Genomic DNA, 17,983 nt, shown 5'->3' with positions numbered 1-17,983 from the left:
TGATTCCTTTCTTTTCTCGAATCCTGTGCTGGATGCTTGTTCTTCCCTGTGCAGTACTCACAAATATGACAGTAGGAGGACTTCATGACACAACAGACTGGCTAGAAAGACTCAGGAAACCATTCTGACTGTATGCAGTTGCTAACAGGAACTTCGGAGATGAATTCAGAATATTCAGTTTGCCCGAACGGAGTTCTGTAAAACCTGAGGCAAGCGCAAACTCGGAAAGCGCTGCCTCACCACAAAGACTTCAATTGAAGTGCATAATGTTCATCGAGCATGAGGGCAAATACAGCTGTGAAGTGCAAATGGCTGGAACACTAGGCCCGCAACCTGCCAATCAATCCCTAGTGGCCATCTTAGAAATACGCGGTTGCGGGGAATGAATAAGTTCCAGCCAAAATGAGACCAGCTTTAGGGAAATTGCACAACAAAGCCTGGGAAGAGGTACCTGTGCTTCTTGTACACTGAATGCCAATATTTAGACTTTCCTTGTACTCCGATTTGGCCAATCCTGACACCTTTTGAGAACCAAAAATAGGAGTCAGATATGAGAGTTTCAGGGCTGCCCCTTACAATACTTTGTGTTTGTTCCTTTTTTGAATAAATTAGGTGGGTAGTTGATTCTGAGTGAGTTAATTCCTGAGGGAGACAGAGTAGGGGCATTTGCATTATTGAGGACCACCATCTTTCTTTATTAGTGAGTCCAATGTCAATTCCTTTCTAGTAGGAGACACTACTAGATTTTTACCATTGTTAATTGACAAAATTTCATTGTTTAACCTTGTTCTGAATTATTAACACTGCTTCCACCTGTCAACAGTTTGCCTAATTTTTTATTGTATAATACCATGACATTTGAGCAAAATTTCATGAAAATTACTCAAAATGCGAATGCATCTTTTAACATCATTATAGCAGGTACTGTGCACACGTACTGTGTAAAACAACTTAAGTAAGTATAAATAGTCAATAAATCCAACAGAAAAGAGACACCAATGTTTTGTTTTCAGAACAATATATTTTCACTTCATATACGTCTTCTTTTTCTTTTTGCATGTAAATCTTAACGCCAGCCGACACGTGTTTCGTCACTAGAACAATGTCCGTGACTCATCAGGGCTACAAAGGGCGCTTGAGTGACTGGGCTGCAAAGGGCGCTTGAGTGACTGGGCGCTGAAGAGAGGATAAATGACGTGGTCCCAGGTATTTTGTCGGGGACTACGAACTCAAGGAAAGTGACTCGAACAAGTAGAAAAATATCGTGTAGTCGGGTACAACTGACAATGGTCAGTGTACGGGTACGTACGGTCCGTAACGGCTGGTGTTAAGATTTACATGCAAAAAGAAAAAGAAGACGTATATGAAGTGAAAATATATTGTTCTCAAAACAAATTATTGGTGTCTCTTTTCTGTTGGATTTATTGACTATTTATACTTACTTAAGTTGTTTTACACAGTACGTGTGCACAGTACCTGCTATAATTTTATGTGGCGTTCTGGTGTTCCCCACCAGGCCGCTTTTGAGGGGCTTTAGGGTTTCCTCTCTACTGTTAGCACCGTTCTACTCTCTGGACCTCTCATTTATCAATATTCACGTTACGCACTGTTCTAGCGCCAATACTGTACAACTGGTTTGCTTCCTTTCTAGCCGGCCGCCGGCAAACGGTCTGGACACCGTCTGACACCGCCGTGATGCCGCCTTTGGGAGTCGGGGTTCCTCAGGGCTCTATTTTGAGCCCGACCCTCTTTAACATCTTTATGACCCCTCTGGCGGCGGTGGCGGAGTCGTTCGGTGCCCGGATCGTATCGTATGCCGACGACACCCAGCTCCTCTTCTCTTGTAAGAGAGGGGCAGACTTTGACGGGGAGAGTATCCGGGATTGCCTTGGGGCTGTGTTCGCATGGTTCCAACAGAACAGCCTCAAGTGCAATTCCGATAAGTCTGAGGTACTCTTCTTCGGGTGTGACTCGGAGCCGGCCTGGCAGGCCTGGTGGCCCGTCGATATGTTTCCTCCGTCTTGTTCCTCCCCTATGGCTAAGAACTTGGGGGTCAAGATGGACAAGGGGCTGACGATGAAAGCCCAGATCCTTGGGGTGACCGGTACCTGTTTCGGTCTATTAAAGATGCTGCGGAGGTTCTTGCCTCTTTTGTCGGAGGAACACAGGAAGGTGACGGTGCAGGCTCTGATAGGCTCCAGGTTGGATTATGCCAACATTCTGTACCTGGGCCTTCCAGAGTACTTGCTGCAGCGGCTTCAAGTCGCGCAGAATGCGGCGGCCAGGGCCATTTATGGTCTAAATAGACGTGTCGGTGCTGCGGGTCTATTGCGGACGCTGCATTGGTTGCCCATCCGCAAACGGATCGCCTTTAAGGCTATGACTTTGGCCTATAAGGCTCTCCATGCGGTGGGAGCAAAGTACCTCCAAAAGAGACTGGCCTTTTACCATCCGGCCCGCTCTTTGAGGTCTGAATCCTTACTCTTGGCGGTTGTGCCACGAGTGAAGAGAGCGCGCCTGGGTGGCCGTTCTTTCGGCCTTCTGGCCCCACAGATGTGGAACTCGCTTCCGCTTCCGCTTAGGGGGGCTTCGAGTCTTCTTGACTTCAGGAGAGGTCTTAAAACTTGGTTGTTCACCCAGTAGGTATTTTTAGTAGCCCTTGTTTTTATGCGTCTGTTCTGTACTCTCTTTTTACTGTGTTATGTTATTGCGAAGCAGCCCCCTTTACCTAAAGCGCCGGGACACTCTTTTTGAGTAACCGTTGCGCTATATAAAAGAATAAATAACATAACATAACATAACATAACATGACCCAAACCCTTAGTAGATTTCTCATCTTTTAACATCATATTTTAGAGCAAAATGCATCCTTGAGTAAAAAATTCACACAAGACACACAAGAATCCTTTCCCAATGAAAAATAGAGCACAAAATCAAAAGCACCATGTTCAACAGCTGCCTGTGTTATATTGTTCTCGTGCGTTGGCGGTATATTGTTGCAGTGAGTAGCGCATTCACAATATGTTTTTACTGTGAATGATGCGTAATTACGCAAAGTGGAAGAATGGTCAAATTTGGGAAATTTAACGTAATATCTATTATGCACTATTCATGAAGCTGTGTCATTTATATCAGCATATTTTAATTTCACCTAAGCCTACTGCTAAACCTATCAGTATCTATAGATATTTCCCATGCTACAAACTACCACTGCACATTCTCAATCCTTAACTTAATACATTGCCTATGCTCAACTCTAGTTTAATCTTAGCCACACACCCAACTCATCCAGCAAGGACATCGCCTTCAGCCACACCACCGGACTCCACTGGACGGACCACAGCTGCGTCCACTTCAGCTTCAGAAGGACCACGATCCACCACCACCAACAACAGGTTGCACGCAGAAGCTGGAACAAGATCACAGCCGACCAGCTCGCGACGTCCCTGAGCAAGAACCCACCCACCAGAGCAACTAACCCCAGCCAAGCGGCCACCAACCTCACGAAGTGGATCAGCGACTGCGCTGACGACCTCGCCCCCCTGAGGACCCCACCTAGCAGACCCGGCAGCAAGAAAGCCCCATGGTTCACCGACGAACTCAAGAGCTCCAAGAAGAACTGCCGAGCCCTCGAGAGAACCTGGCGCAGAGACCCAACTCCGGACAACATGGCTGCCCTCAAGCTCGCCACCCGAAAGCACCACCAACTCATCCGCGCCACCAAGAAAACCGCATTCAAGGAACGACTGGACAACAACGCACACAACAGCAAGGAACTCTTCAACATCGTCAAAGAGCTCTCCAACCCCAACGCCGGAAACAACGACATCACCCCTTCGCAAGACCTCTGCAACTCCCTCGCCTCCTACTTCCACAACAAGATCACGGACATACACAACAGCTTCAGCACTCAACCAACGCGCGCCACGACTGAACCACCGCCCCCCACCACCACCCTCCGCGCCTGGACTCCGATCAACACCGAAGACACCATCCGCACGATGAACTCCATCCACTCCGGATCTCCGACCGACCCCTGCCCTCACCACGTCTTCAACAAGGCCGACGCTGTCATCGCACCCCACCTGCGGGACATCATCAACGCCTCCCTCGACACCGCTACCTTCCCGGAGAGCTGGAAGCACGCCGAACTCAGCGCCCTACTCAAGAAGCCATCAGCCGACCCCACCGACCTCAAGAACTACCGCCCAATCTCGCTGCTCCCGTTCCCTGCAAAAGTCATCGAGAAGACCGTCAACAAGCAGCTGGCCGCCTTCCTCGAGACGAACGGATCCCTCGACCCCTCGCAGTTTGGCTTCCGGGCTAACCACAGCACCGAGACCGCCCTGATCGCAGCCACCGATGACATCCGTGCCCTGCTCGACAACGGAGAAACAGCGGCCCTCATCCTCCTAGACCTCTCCGCGGCCTTCGACACTGTCTGCCACTGTACCCTAGTACAGCGCCTCAGCAACGTCGGAGTCCAGGAGAAGGCACTGGAGTGGATCATCTCCTTCCTCGCCGGAAGAACACAGAGAGTCCGCCTCCCTCCGTTCAGATCGGAAGCCACCGAAGTCGTCTGCGGCGTCCCTCAAGGCTCCTCGCTCAGTCCAACCCTCTTCAACGTCTACATGGGCCCCCTCGCAGACATCGCACGCCAGCACAACCTCAACATCATCTCCTACGCCGACGACACCCAGCTGATCCTCTCCCTCACCAACGACCCCGCCACCGCCAAAGACAACCTACACGAAGGGATGAAAGAGGTAGCCGAATGGATGAAGAACAGCCGCCTGAAACTGAACTCAGACAAAACGGAAGTCCTCATCCTGGGATCCTTACCCTCCGCCTGGGACGACTCCTGGTGGCCCCCCGCCCTAGGCAGCGCACCCAAACCGACAGACCACGCACACAACCTGGGCTTCATCCTGGACTCCTCCCTCTCCATGACCAGACAAGTCAACGCCGTCTCCTCGTCGTGCTTCAACATCCTGCGCATGCTACGTAAGATCTTCCGGTGGATCCCCACCGAGACCAGGAAGACGGTCACCCAGGCCCTCGTCACCAGCCGTCTGGACTACGGCAACTCCCTCTATGCCGGAACCACCGCCAAGCTCCAGAAGAGACTTCAGCGGATCCAGAACGCCTCAGCACGTCTCATCCTGGACATCCCCCATCGCAGCCACATCTCCGGACACCTGAGAGACCTGCACTGGCTCCCGGTCAACAAGAGAATCACCTTCCGACTCCTCACCCATGCACACAAAGCCCTACACAACCAAGGCCCGGGATACCTCAACAGCTGCCTCAACTTCTACGCTCCCAAACGCCAGCTTCGATCGACCAGCCACGCCCTCGCCGCCGTCCCCCGCATCCGAAGAGCCACCACAGGAGGTCGGTCCTTCTCCTACCTCGCCGCCAAGACATGGAACTCCCTCCCGACCCGCCTCCGCCTGACCCAGGACCACCTCGCCTTCAGGAAGCAACTCAAGACCTGGCTGTTCGAGCAGTAGCGGACCCCCCCTCCCCAGCGCCTTGAGACCCTTTTGGGTGAGTAGTGCGCTATATAAATGCTGTAATTGATTGATTGATTGACTCTGATCATACCCAAGACCTACTTCTAGATTACAACTATTCATTGACCTAAACCCATTTTATGAACATTTACATATATCTACATATCTATATCTATCTATCTCTCTATCTATCTATCTATCTAGAAAAAATCATAAAAAAAAAAAAATTTGAAGTCGCGATTGGTGTGCGAATCCGGACGAGAAAATAAAAAGAAAATGAAGCATGGGAGGTTCGTTTTTTATAAGCCCCTAGGTGGGCCAGGTGCTGGGGGCAATGCCAAATACATTTGCGGAGGCCCCCAGGGACCGTCACCTCCCCGGGGCTTAGTTATTTGAATGCAGGGGGCATGCGGTCCGGAGCCCTGGTGACCACCACCTCCCAGGGGCTAAGCAAATTTATGGAGGGGATCCACGCGGCCTCTCTCATGGGGCCTCGCTTGCCCCCCCAAGACCCAGGGCCCACCACCTCCCCAAGGGGCTAAGCAAATTTATGGAGGGAATCCACGCAGCCTCTCTCATGGCGCCTATGATGGCCCTGGAGATCACCACCCCCAGGCCGGCTCCAGCCTTATCCCGGGGTTCTTACCCCGGGACATTGTTGCTATGGCAGGGCATGAGCATGACTCCCGCCCTGTCATAGCAAACTTGCTTTGCTTCATTGAAGCAAGAGCAGGAAACAAGCACTCGCCTCAATGAAGCAAAGCAGAATTGCTTTTGAGCAAGGGAAGCTGCATGTCAGCAGCTCCCTTTGCTCAAAAGCAATGCCGGCTCCCGCAGGAGGCGGGGAACCAGTGGGTCTGTGGGGGCATTGGGGCTCCCTTCGTGGTCCCCAACAGTAAAGGCCAGCCCTGAGGCCAGAAGCGGCTCGGGAGGGGGCATGCTGACCCCCTCCTCTAATTACTTTTTTAAAAGAAGAGGCTAGACCTTGGGGATGTGGTCACTGGGCCAATAATGGCAAGAGGAGGGGGGCCAAGCAGTCCTTCTTCTGGGATGGGGTCCCCGGGGTGAATACCAAATAATTAAAGGGTATCGTTTTCTTTTGTTTCGAGTTTGGAGTCATGACTCCAGCAGGCTCTCAGCGCAGCCCCCGTGTACTCGCAATGAATTCATGAGTCAACCTTAAATAAATAATTAAGTGTTATATAATGTAGAAGGTAGTGTTGTATTCGTGAAGTTTTTTTAAAAAGGTACTGTGATTGAAGTTAATGACAAGATGACAATTGATAGAGTTGGTAAAAATATATAAAATTACAAAATAATAGTTAAAGTTGAAAAGTGTGTTGTGTTGTAGTGCATTGAGTTTGTGCTTTTGTTTTGTGAATTAGTGCTAGGTGCGCGAATCCAAAACAACATTTTAAAAAATTGTATGTGTAAAAAAAAAAAAATCAGTATTAGTTGATAGGGTGGCTCTAAAAAGAGCCCTTGTTTTCATTCTAAGTTTGTTGTAGCTACCTGTAAGTGCTGGCGAAAAGCTTTAGATTGTTGAGAAAGACACTCTTTCCCTGATCTGTGAAGTAAACTCCATCAATTCTGAAATTGCCATCCATATCAAGCCGTAGATTGTTGTTATATATGGAGCCCATCCTATGGTGTCTGAGGTAAGCAGAAACAGCATTATTGACATTCTTTCTAGCTTTCTCAATCTGTGGACAGAATTGATTTGACCACTTCCATTTCTGTCTTTGGCATATACAAAGACAGTTTGAGGTAAAAGCAACATCAATTGTGCATTTAGCATTTCCAGACCTACCCTACTCAATGTGCCTAGGTCATTGCCACAGCAGTGCACAATCATGAGGTCAAGGGGTTGGAGATGCAAAAAGGTTTTAACCAAAGGCATCAATTGGTGCCACTTTAATCCTCTCTGTGCAATCCATTTAAAATTCACATTTTGTGAAGCAAGGTGTTTGTCAATACCTCTGCATTCAGCATAACTTTTGCACCAGAAAGAATAACTGTGTCCAACAATCCACACTGTAAGCATCTTGAAGGGATGTCTGTAGCTGAGATAGTCAGTTGGTAGAATGAAAGGTATGTAAAATGGTGGACAAGATGCTGTTTTTAAAAAAGTAGAGAAATAATTGGCTGTTTAAGAACATTGTACATAAAAAAATAGGGTGCATTTTAAAAAAAAACATGTTTCTTATTGGTTAGTAAAACATATTTGAAAGGTACAATAGAAAGGATGAGGTCATATTTTGCAAAGTCAACCATACCTGCTGTTTGCATTTGCAAACATTGGTTGGTGAATTTGAAAATATGGTGAACTTGTGACCTGTCAGTTAAGTTGAGTGTTCCATGAACTGTTAATATGAAAACTGGCATTAAGCAAAATGGGGGTAGGGTTGAAACTTAACTGTGGACTTAAAATGTGAATTTGTAATTTATATATAAGTAATATGTTATTACAGTGACATTTCCCAAGTTAGTACTATCTTTAGAAGTGGTATGTTATTAAAAGATAGTGGTAAATGTATTTGTAATATATTTTTGAACTCCTGTATGAGTTTGCAGCTCTATCGCAGTGGTGCACGGTGGAGTCACAACTTCTCCAAAAAATGTAGAAACAATTTAGGCACTTTTAGAAGTCAGTTGCTAAGGGTTAATATGTGTAACCAATAAAAATGTTTTTAACAATTTGAAATATTCTAGGAAGCAAAGTGATTTGTTACTTACATGTATTTGTGTGGGGAAAGAGAGGGAAACTTTGCTGTTACTGGTTTTACCTTGCTGAGCCTGGTGCATTATATTGATTGTGTGCAAAAGAAAATCCTTTAAGAGTTTGTGATATTTTAAATTCAACAAATCTGTTTGGAAGGTGAGTTATACATGTGTGAGGTTTATTTGTAAAGTTTTAAAATTATTAATTAACTGTGTTGTTTGAAATATGTTATTAAAGGTAGGGATGTGTATTGTAGTTTGTTTTATTGTACTTAAATGTTGTTTAAAAAAGATTCTGTATAGTAAAATGTGTATTTTTCAAGTTGGAATATTGATTATAGTAGTTTGTTTTACTGTCTGCATATGTATATTTGTTGTATACCGCATAATTTTAGTTATTGGTTTAAATTTGGAGGTGGAGTCAGTCAAGTTTTAAGATGTGCATGGACTTCGGTCTCCAGTATGTTTCTTCTTGTATATGTATTTTCATATGTCTTATAGATTTTAAGGTGCATGATGTGTAACAAAGAGCTGTTGTTGCTTTCTATGTGGTAGGATCAAGAGTGTGAGTACTAGTAGAATCGTGAACATGCAGCACAAAAGTGTGGTTTCAAAGATGCTCATATGAGGTGTTATTAATTAGGCTTCTTTTTTCTAATCTGTAGAAAGCTATAGTTGAATGATGCCGCATAATTTTAGATAGAATGGTGAAGATGCAGCACAAAAGTGTGGTTTCAAAGATTCTCATATAAGGGGTTCGTTAATTAGGCTTTTTTTCTAGTCTGTACAAAGGTATAGTTGAATGATGCCACATTATTTTAGATAGAGAAGTGAAGATAAAGCACAAAAGTGTGGATTCAAAGATGCTCATATAAGGTGTTCCTAATTAGGCTTCTTTTTTCTAGTCTGTAGAAAGGTATAGTTGAATGATACTGCATAATTTTAGATAGAATGGTGAAGATGCAGCACTATACTGTGCTTTGAAAAATGCTCATATAAGGTGTCATTACTTAGGCTTCTTTTTTCTAGTTTGTACAAAGGTATGGTTGAATGATGCAGCATACTTTTAGATAGAAAGGTGAAAATTCAGCACAAAATTGTGGTTTAAAAGATGCTCATATAAGGTGTTATTAATAAGGCTTCTTTTTTTTAATCTGTAGAAAGGTATAGTTGAATGATGCTGCATAATTTTTTATAGCATGGTGAAGATGTAGCACAAAAGTGTGGTTTGAAAGATGCTCTAAGCATGGGCGGAAAATCCGTTCCGCTCGCAGATTTTGCGGATTTTCGGTAAATTCGCGATCCGCGAACTCCTGCGAATTTATCAAAAATCCGCAAATCCGCGAGTGGCGGATCCGGGGGGCAAAAGTTCAAGCCTTCAAGCTTGAAGTTGTTGTAACTATTTTAGGATGGCGCCGGCAAACTGCCAGCGCCATCCTAAAATAGTTACTAAGTTAGCTTCAACAGGAAGCACAAATAGATAAAATAAAGCTGGTGCTCGAGCACCTGCTTTATTTTATCTATTAGTGCTTCCTGTTGAAGCTAACTTAGTAACTATTTTAGGATGGCGCTGGCAGCTTGCCGGTGCCATCCTAAAATAGTTACAGGATGATGGACAGCTCACTCAAGGGATATGAAGGGCAGGGTTCATTCCGGCACAATGGTCCTGTCACAAAAATTAAAACTCAACAGGAAGCACTTACAGATATCAATAAAGCATGTGCCCTAGTTGAAGCTCAAATTCAGTGACGCATTCATCAGCCCAAAAACAATCGTGAGCATTGTTGAGGCTGGGCAGGTGTGCTTTCTTCCCAAATCTACCGTCGAAAATCAGCTGTGATGCTGGATAGAGGCCTTTGCATCCTTGACTTTCACGAGCGCAATCCGCAAAAAAAAAAAAATCCGCAGATCCGCGGATTTTGCGGATCAACAATACGCAAATCCGCAAAATCCGCGGATCGTGGATCCGTGAAATCCGCCCATGCTTAAGATGCTCACATAAGGTGTTATTAATTAGGTTTATTTTTTTCTAGTCTGTAGAAAGGTATAGTTGAAAGATGCCACATAATTTTAGATGTTTGTATGAAATTGTAAGTTTGTTGTTTGAAATTTTAAGGTTTGGATTGCGTTATGATATAGATATATTTATGTCTGCTTGTAGTAATATGGTGAGACTTTTACTAAAGATATGTGAAGAATTCCTTATTTGTGTTTGGGTAGATTGTACCTCAGTAGTTCTGTAATTAGCCAAGAAGTACACATGCACTTATAAAATCACTAAATCACTTGGTATGTAGTCATGTAAATCCCCAGACATTATCCCTGCAGTCATGCAATCACCGAGGTGTGACCCATGTAGTCCTTTAAACCCCTTTGTACTCTTTCAATCACATGCACACTTTACTTGTACTTATGCATTCATTATGCCAGTACTCATGTACTTTTAAAATTACCCAGTCACTACCTTTGCACTCCTCAAATCATTCAGGCAGCATCTTAGTAGTTCAGTAATCACCCAGGCGGTACTCATGAACTTATAAAATCATCCACTCACTGCAGATTTGAACTAAAAATGTATTCTTTCTAGCTCAAACGTGAACAAAAATGCAGTGACAAGTGTTACAGTGTGGCGGAAGGCCCTTTGCAAACCTAGAATGCTCACCTGTTAGTTATTGCTAAATGTGGGTATTAAAGGGGTACTAATGGTGTGCAAGCCACTCATGCTTCCCTCTACGCCTCTCTTGCTGCATTTCTGTTGCTTGTTTGTGCACGTTTCTTTCTTTTTCTGCACTTCTCTTGCCTCATTCTGCAAATCTCATGTACTTTCTGCAACTCACTTGCCTCTTACTGCACCCCTATTGCCTATTTCTGCAGTTCTTTTGTCTCCTTCTGCGCTTCACTTGCCTCTTTCTGTAACTCTTTTGCCTCTTTGAGTACCTCTCTTGCCTCTTTCTGCACTTCACTTGCTCCTTTCTGTGCCCCTTTTGCCTGTTTCTGCACCCCTGTTACCTCTTTGTGGAACACTCTTGCCTCTTTCTATACCTCTCTTCCCTCTTTCTGCACCACTCTTGCCTCTTACTGTACCTCTGTTCCTTTTTTCTCCACCTGTCTTGTCTGTTTCTGCACCCTCCGTGCCTCTTTCTCCACCTCTGTTGCTTCTTTCGGCAGTTCTGTTCCTCTTTCTGCATCCTTCCTGCCTCTTTCTGTAACCTTTTTGCCTCATTCTAAACCTCTGCTACCCCTTTCTGTACTCCGCTTGCCTATTTTTCCACATCTGTTGGTTCTTTCTGCACCTCTTTTGCTTTGTTCTGCACTTCACTTCTCTTTTTCTGTACCCCTCTTGCCTCTTTCTGCACCTCTCTTGCCTCACTCTGACCATGTGTTCCCTCTTCCTGTACCCCTTTTGCCTGTTTCTGCAACTCTCTTGCCTCTTTCTGCAGTTCTCTTGCCTCCTTGTGTACCTCACCTGCACCTCTGTTGGTTCTTTTGCACTGCTCTTCTTCTTTCTGCACATCTCTTGCACATTTCTGCACCCTTCTTGCCTCTTTCTGTACCCCCTTTACCTGCTTCTGCACATCTCTTGCCTGTGGATGCACCTCTGTTCCCTGTAATAGTGTGCTGCTTTATATGTCCTGGGGCCAACTCTTGTGCTATGTACTCCAGCAATCCACCACATATTACCTCTGTAGTCATGCAACCACCCAAGCACTAGTTATGTACTTTCCCTGCAGTCATTTAATCATGCGGTGTGTATCTACACACTCATGTATGCATTCAGGTGGTATTTTCATCTTTATTCGGTCTCCATAATTTGTAGAAAAACCATAAAAGTGCATATAGAAACAATATCTTTACAAAGTATAAAATCATACAGGATATATAATACATTTGCGGTTTCATCAATTATTTGACCATTTAAAATACAGAGTACCCAATATGTTTACAGATTCATCAGTTAATTCAATTGTAGGTGAATCATGGCAATCATTCGGTTTAAAAAATATCTATGTACAAATAATTAACAGAGATTAGGACGATGCTTAACACAGAATTTAAGAAAACAGGCTATAGTGTTGGCATATAGTTCATTTTCCAAGAACTGGAGCACCAGAAATGCTGGTCGGCAACCTCGTATACCCAGTACTCTCAAAAGAGAAACAATTCATCGCCTATGCGGTGTAATATAACATTTCCAAAAAAACAATACATGTATCGAGGATTGTGCAGAGATGGTATCACACGGGCAAACAGTTAAATTCATGGACCAGTCATTCTGTTCAGGGAAGGAGATTAATCGGTGAAACATATTAAACCTAAAGCGAGTCAACAACATTTTTTCATACTGATTCAAGTTGTAGGTTAAATATGATTGAATACTAAAAGTGGTCTAAACTGAAAGAAGATGCTGCACAGAGGTTTTCCCTATTTCATTTACAAGACGCAGCCGACCTAAATGCGTTAAGCAGGCCTTTTTTAGATCTTTTCTCGACATCTCAGTTATAGTTGTTGGGTTAGTAAAGAATCTCTCAAGGCCTAAGTCAACAAAAAATGCTTTAACGTATGCTAGCCATTTGATCTTTTCCATGTTGTCAAGTGACATGCAATCCTGAACGAGTGTTATACACTTATCTGTGCACTCAACGTCTATGTCTGCACTCATGCAATTACCCTCTTTCTTTACCTCTTGTGCCTGTTTCTGCAACTCTCTTGCCTCTTTCTGCAGTTCTCTTGTCTCCTTCTGTAACTCTGTTGCTTCTTTCTGCACCTCTGTTGCCTCTTTCTGCACTTCACTTGCTTCTTTCTGCACCTCTTTATTAATAGATAAGAATATTTGTATATAATTATTTTAATAATATTAAATTATTTTTAAAATTATTTTTTTAGATATTATCCTTTATTATTAAGAAAGATTCACCATGACAAAAAAAGTGCAAAAGAAAAAAGAACAAAGAAAACAGTACTATTTGAAGAAGAGACAAAACCACGAATTAGATGAACAACAACGTGTGGCAATAAAGAAAAAGTCTTAAGGTAAGAGAACACAAGAATTTGTTAAAGGACTTTTAAGGACTGGAATGAATTTTGAAAATGCAGAAAATAGAAAGGATAGTTGTAAAACAAAGAAGAGTGAAATGCAAAAAGGACACATTAATGGAAAATCACATTCTGAGAAAACAATCTGTGTTGAAAGAAGGATGAAAAAATATCACAATATTAGGAAACGTATGAATAAATATAGAGAACTAAAAAATGTATTGATAGATTGCAAGAAATATAAAAAAGACTTAATTTTATAAAAAGAAACAAGAGATTGGAAGTATAGTCGAAAAGGCTTTTGAATTGAAAAGAAGATTGTTTTTATTAGTTTTGAAAAGAATGCAAACATTGGATAAACCAATGCATTCTATGAAGGACAAAAGGAAAAGGAAAAGACTAATTAACAGAACTAACTTTTGCAAAAACAATTTGGGTGAATGGAAGCATATTTCTAGTTCAGAACCTTTTTTAATAAAGAGAGCTATTTTTAAAACAATACAATAGTTCACGCAGTTGATACCAGTGATCATGTTTATGAAGTGAAGAACGGTTGTTTAATTGAAAAAGAAAAGATGGTTCCTAGAAATGTGGAAGAAGTGATAGTTGAAGAAGTTCAAGGGAGACGTTCACAAGCTCCAGTATATACATGGGATTGTGGTAGTATTTGAGGTATACGAGAGGAGTCTATTGATGTTTTACGAAATTTCTTATGACAGTCTATTAAAATAAGTATTAAACAACAGATTAAGATGTTGCAAGGATTAGATCCATGTAAAGTGAGAAAAAATACTGGCTTGCAAGGTCATTCTCTGGTTTGTCTTTCTAGAAAAGTGTGTCAAAGTGTTTTTCATCATTTGAGAATGTTAGCAGTACATCACTCTGCAATGTGGAAGTTAGTAAGAAGATTGTACTATGTAAAAAGTCCTGCATTATCTTTAAGTGAAATAAACACTGCTCTTTTGAATGGGTCAGTATCAGATATAGAAACACACAAAAAATATCCACGGGTCTAAATCATTATTATGTAACCTGCATACAACTGGGCACTAACACACTAAGAACGATGTCACGCAAAATAGGAAAAAATCTTAAAGAAAATTTCGGATTCCCATCACTCACCAAACTTGGTGACATGCTTCATCATCTGGGTCTCCTCCTTTTAACCACACTGGTGGTTCTGAGGGCTACAACCGTATCAGAAGGATAGGGGGCCCGAGGATGTTTTGATCAAGTACACACAGATAGTCTTACCCGATGAGAGTGATTGACATGTATGGGATAACGTGCAGTGCTTAGGTGAAAAAGTGAGGTTAAAATTGATATGAGACACCTAATCTTTAGTGATGTATCTCATAGTTCAAACTAAAAACAGTGCAAAGATAGTGTCAACAAATAACTATCTAGGGTATTATCGTGGTCAACATGTTTCAGCACGCTTGGTTATAAGGTCTAGCCGTGCTTTCATCAGGACCCACCTAAGATATGCTACTGCAAGAAGTCAAAAGCAAAACAATGTGAGAAAATAAATTTCAAAGTCATATAAAAATGGTTGGAAACGATGCAACCACAGTCACCTATCTCGTGGTGTGTATTGTCCTTCCTTTTTGAGCATCCTATGACAGAAGATGTCTGTAAGGGAAAAGGAAGTGAACATACAAGCCTCAGTATATGTATTTGCACAAGTCATACAGGAATACACAATAATTACAAAAAATAGTGTCTGTCATAGTTGCCAGCTATTAGTGCCAACAAATGGGTCACCAGCTTATAATTCTCACCTTGATGTTCAAAGGAAGCTGCCTTACCTTACCTGGCTAGTCAACCCAGGGGTTAAGCCCAAGACAGGAACCAGGTATGGCCAATAATAAAATATACACAGAAAAAGTACCTGGATTCCCACTTTTTAATTAATACAACACACTATATTCTTTTTGTGGTTTGGGTTATTTATTTAACCTCTTGTTTTATTCATTCTCACTACTTATTCAAAATAGGAAACCTCTTCTTTCTCAGAAGGACATACAAATTACACCACAAATACACATTAAATACAACCACATATATAAATGACTTAAATCAAAATTAATTAGACCAAATGAACAAACATATATTCACAAATTGCTCCAAAATTGCATCATACATTAAAACACACTGCATTTAATTTATGCATATGTATTCACGTTTCTTTTTGATTCAAGGAAAATACTGCTCAATATAATTCATCCAAGAAGCAATAGAGCAGTTGATTGCCTATTTCTAAAACACTCTGCTAGAATTGTATCAGTTCATTCAATTTAAGAATATGCCGACGCGTTTCCAGCCACATTTAATTTCTTCGCGGGCTTTCATCAGGGCTTCCTATTATGGGCATAAAGGAGCAATCTATAAAACAAATAAACACTAATCAATAATGGTGTCTCCACCTTTCCCTCGCAACCTCCATCAGTTCCTAGTGACACATGTATCATACCTTATAGGTGATTCTTAAATGGGAAGCGTTTAGTGACTTCAGAAATCTTGGTGGCGGCCAAAGCGTGGTTAATCTGGAAGAGACATGTATCTAAATGAATATGCATCTTATCTACACCCAATTACATGGGTCTATCAGCGATCACCCCATTGGAGCGTACCTTACAGTGATTCGTACCAGGTTCTTCCGTATGTGTCGTCTCACTGGGGACCGGGGACTGGGGGCAGCCCTGTGGGAAAGAGAGTGTGTGTGATTGAAAGATACTCTCTTTCAAAGCCTATTTACTATTTCTCACATTACATAAGAATCCTTTACGACGGCATACCTGTCTCCAATTTGGAAAACATTTCGTAAACGGCTTTCATCTTCTTGTACCATTCTTATTCTATTTGCTTTTGGCTACCCAAGGACGCTGTCCCCGTTTTCTCTCCGGTTGTTATGGACCCGGCTGTAAACTTCTGACGTTCCTATATCTTAACTGAACTCTGCAGATACCGGAAAACTAATTAGTATTGGGGTCACTGCCTGTACGTGCGACCAACCTACTTTACAGCAGTTCGAGATAATATCTAACGCGTTCTCACCTATTCTTTATGCACTATTCAATTTGACCGTCTCCATTTCTTCCACCACCCTCGGCGTCTTCAATGCTGGCAATCCGCTAAGTCCGGTCACCCGGGAGCGGTACCTATGATATCCTGTACCTTGCGCCTCAAAGGATGCTGGGAATTGTAGTCTTGAATTTAATCACGGGGATTTCCGGCATATATTTGAGTTATGTATGACATAATTAGTGGAATATATTTAAACTTTACTCACATTCATTCCTCATTAATTAATCCACCATTTAAGTCCCAATAGTACAATACCAATCCCAGCTGTTTACTATGCTCATTGTGCATTTGCAAGCTTGCCTATTGCATCGAAGGAGTTTCTATGTATTATTTCTTCGGCCGCCACCAATGCAGTCACTTTTGATATAAAAGCCTCTTAACTCTCACTTTTAAGGGTGTACATACATGGGGTCTTAGTGACAGGTTTGTCAACCCAAGCATATTATTTTCCTATACATTAGTCATGTTCGCTCTTATGCTCACCACCAGACAAATGTTGTACCTATAGCACCTTTACTGGTTGTTCTTAAACAACCCTAGATAACGCAGACATTTCGTTAAGGCCTGTTATAATGCTATTAAATTTCATAATCAGGTAAGCTTATCCTTATTTAAAAGAGGATTATTACACATCGGGGGAGTCCCGAAGGGCATTGGTAAATTACCAGGGTCGTTCACGGAATAGGTTTAAGACCTTTTCAGAAACTTCATCATCTGACTCTTCTACTGACTCAGACTCTAGAACAGGACAACAACAACAAAAGAAACAGGGCGGGGCTTCTTTTTTAGAAAAGGGCGAGCCAAAAAACAAAGTAAGGTTCAAGCAAATGCCTTGGGAGATGCGAACAAAGAGGCAGTTTTACAAATCCTTGAAGAAAGTTCGATTGTTAATCTGTCAACAAAAATACTGACCCCGAGTGAGCGTTCAGTATTAGAATTAGGATTAAAATTTGTTCCCAATCGAGCGATGGACTTTACAAAGTTGAAATTAGAAACATTGCAGTTTTGCCGCAAGATAAGTTTAAAGCATTTTTTGCAGATAAAGAATATAAACAGAATCTTGAAGTAACAGGGCTGGCAAACAAATCTACATTTATTCCCCCTGTTTCCAGTGTCCCAAAAGCAATTGGGGCATATGAACAAGCAGTGATGTCCTCATTGACACAACTAGAGAAACGATCTAAATACCTAAAGAGAAACATAACAGCAGGGCAACAGAAGGCACTTGTGGATCTGAAAAATTACAATTCTGTCGTTATTAAACAGGCAGATAAGGGAGGAGCCCTGGTTGTCTGCCCAAAAGAGATGTATATAAAAGAAGGGATAGATGTTTTCCTAAAACCTTTTTTAACAGGGGTTCGCTCGTACTTGAGAGACACTACTGACTTTATACACAAAATTGAAACAGTAGACTTCAATGACCAAGAACAATGGATGGTGACCTTTGATGTCACCTCATTGTATACCCAAATACCACAAGATGAGGCTCTTGAAGTTAGAGAATAGTATTTGGAAAAAAGTGAAAGACCCCCATAGAGTCCCCAACGGAGTTTATTCTCAGTTTGGCGACACTGGCCCTAAAAAAGAATTATTTCAAATTCAATAACTCGTTCTACCTGCAAGTC

At 42.5% G+C, this 17,983-nt stretch overlaps 1 long non-coding RNA gene across 1 annotated transcript in view; it reads right to left on the bottom strand.

The window, feature by feature from the left end:
• Window positions 1-17,983, bottom strand: part of LOC144827478 (uncharacterized) — a 165,891-nt gene that overhangs the window by 28,474 nt on the left and 119,434 nt on the right. Inside the window, exon 2 of the long non-coding RNA XR_013610205.1 lies at window positions 12,919-13,046. This is a non-coding gene — a long non-coding RNA (uncharacterized LOC144827478). The remainder of the gene's footprint in view (window positions 1-12,918; window positions 13,047-17,983) is intronic.

This window comes from Lissotriton helveticus, chromosome 4_1 (genome assembly GCF_964261635.1).
Source record: "Lissotriton helveticus chromosome 4_1, aLisHel1.1, whole genome shotgun sequence".
Lineage (NCBI taxonomy): Eukaryota > Metazoa > Chordata > Amphibia > Caudata > Salamandridae > Lissotriton > Lissotriton helveticus.
This window is presented reverse-complemented; position numbering and strand designations above follow the sequence as displayed.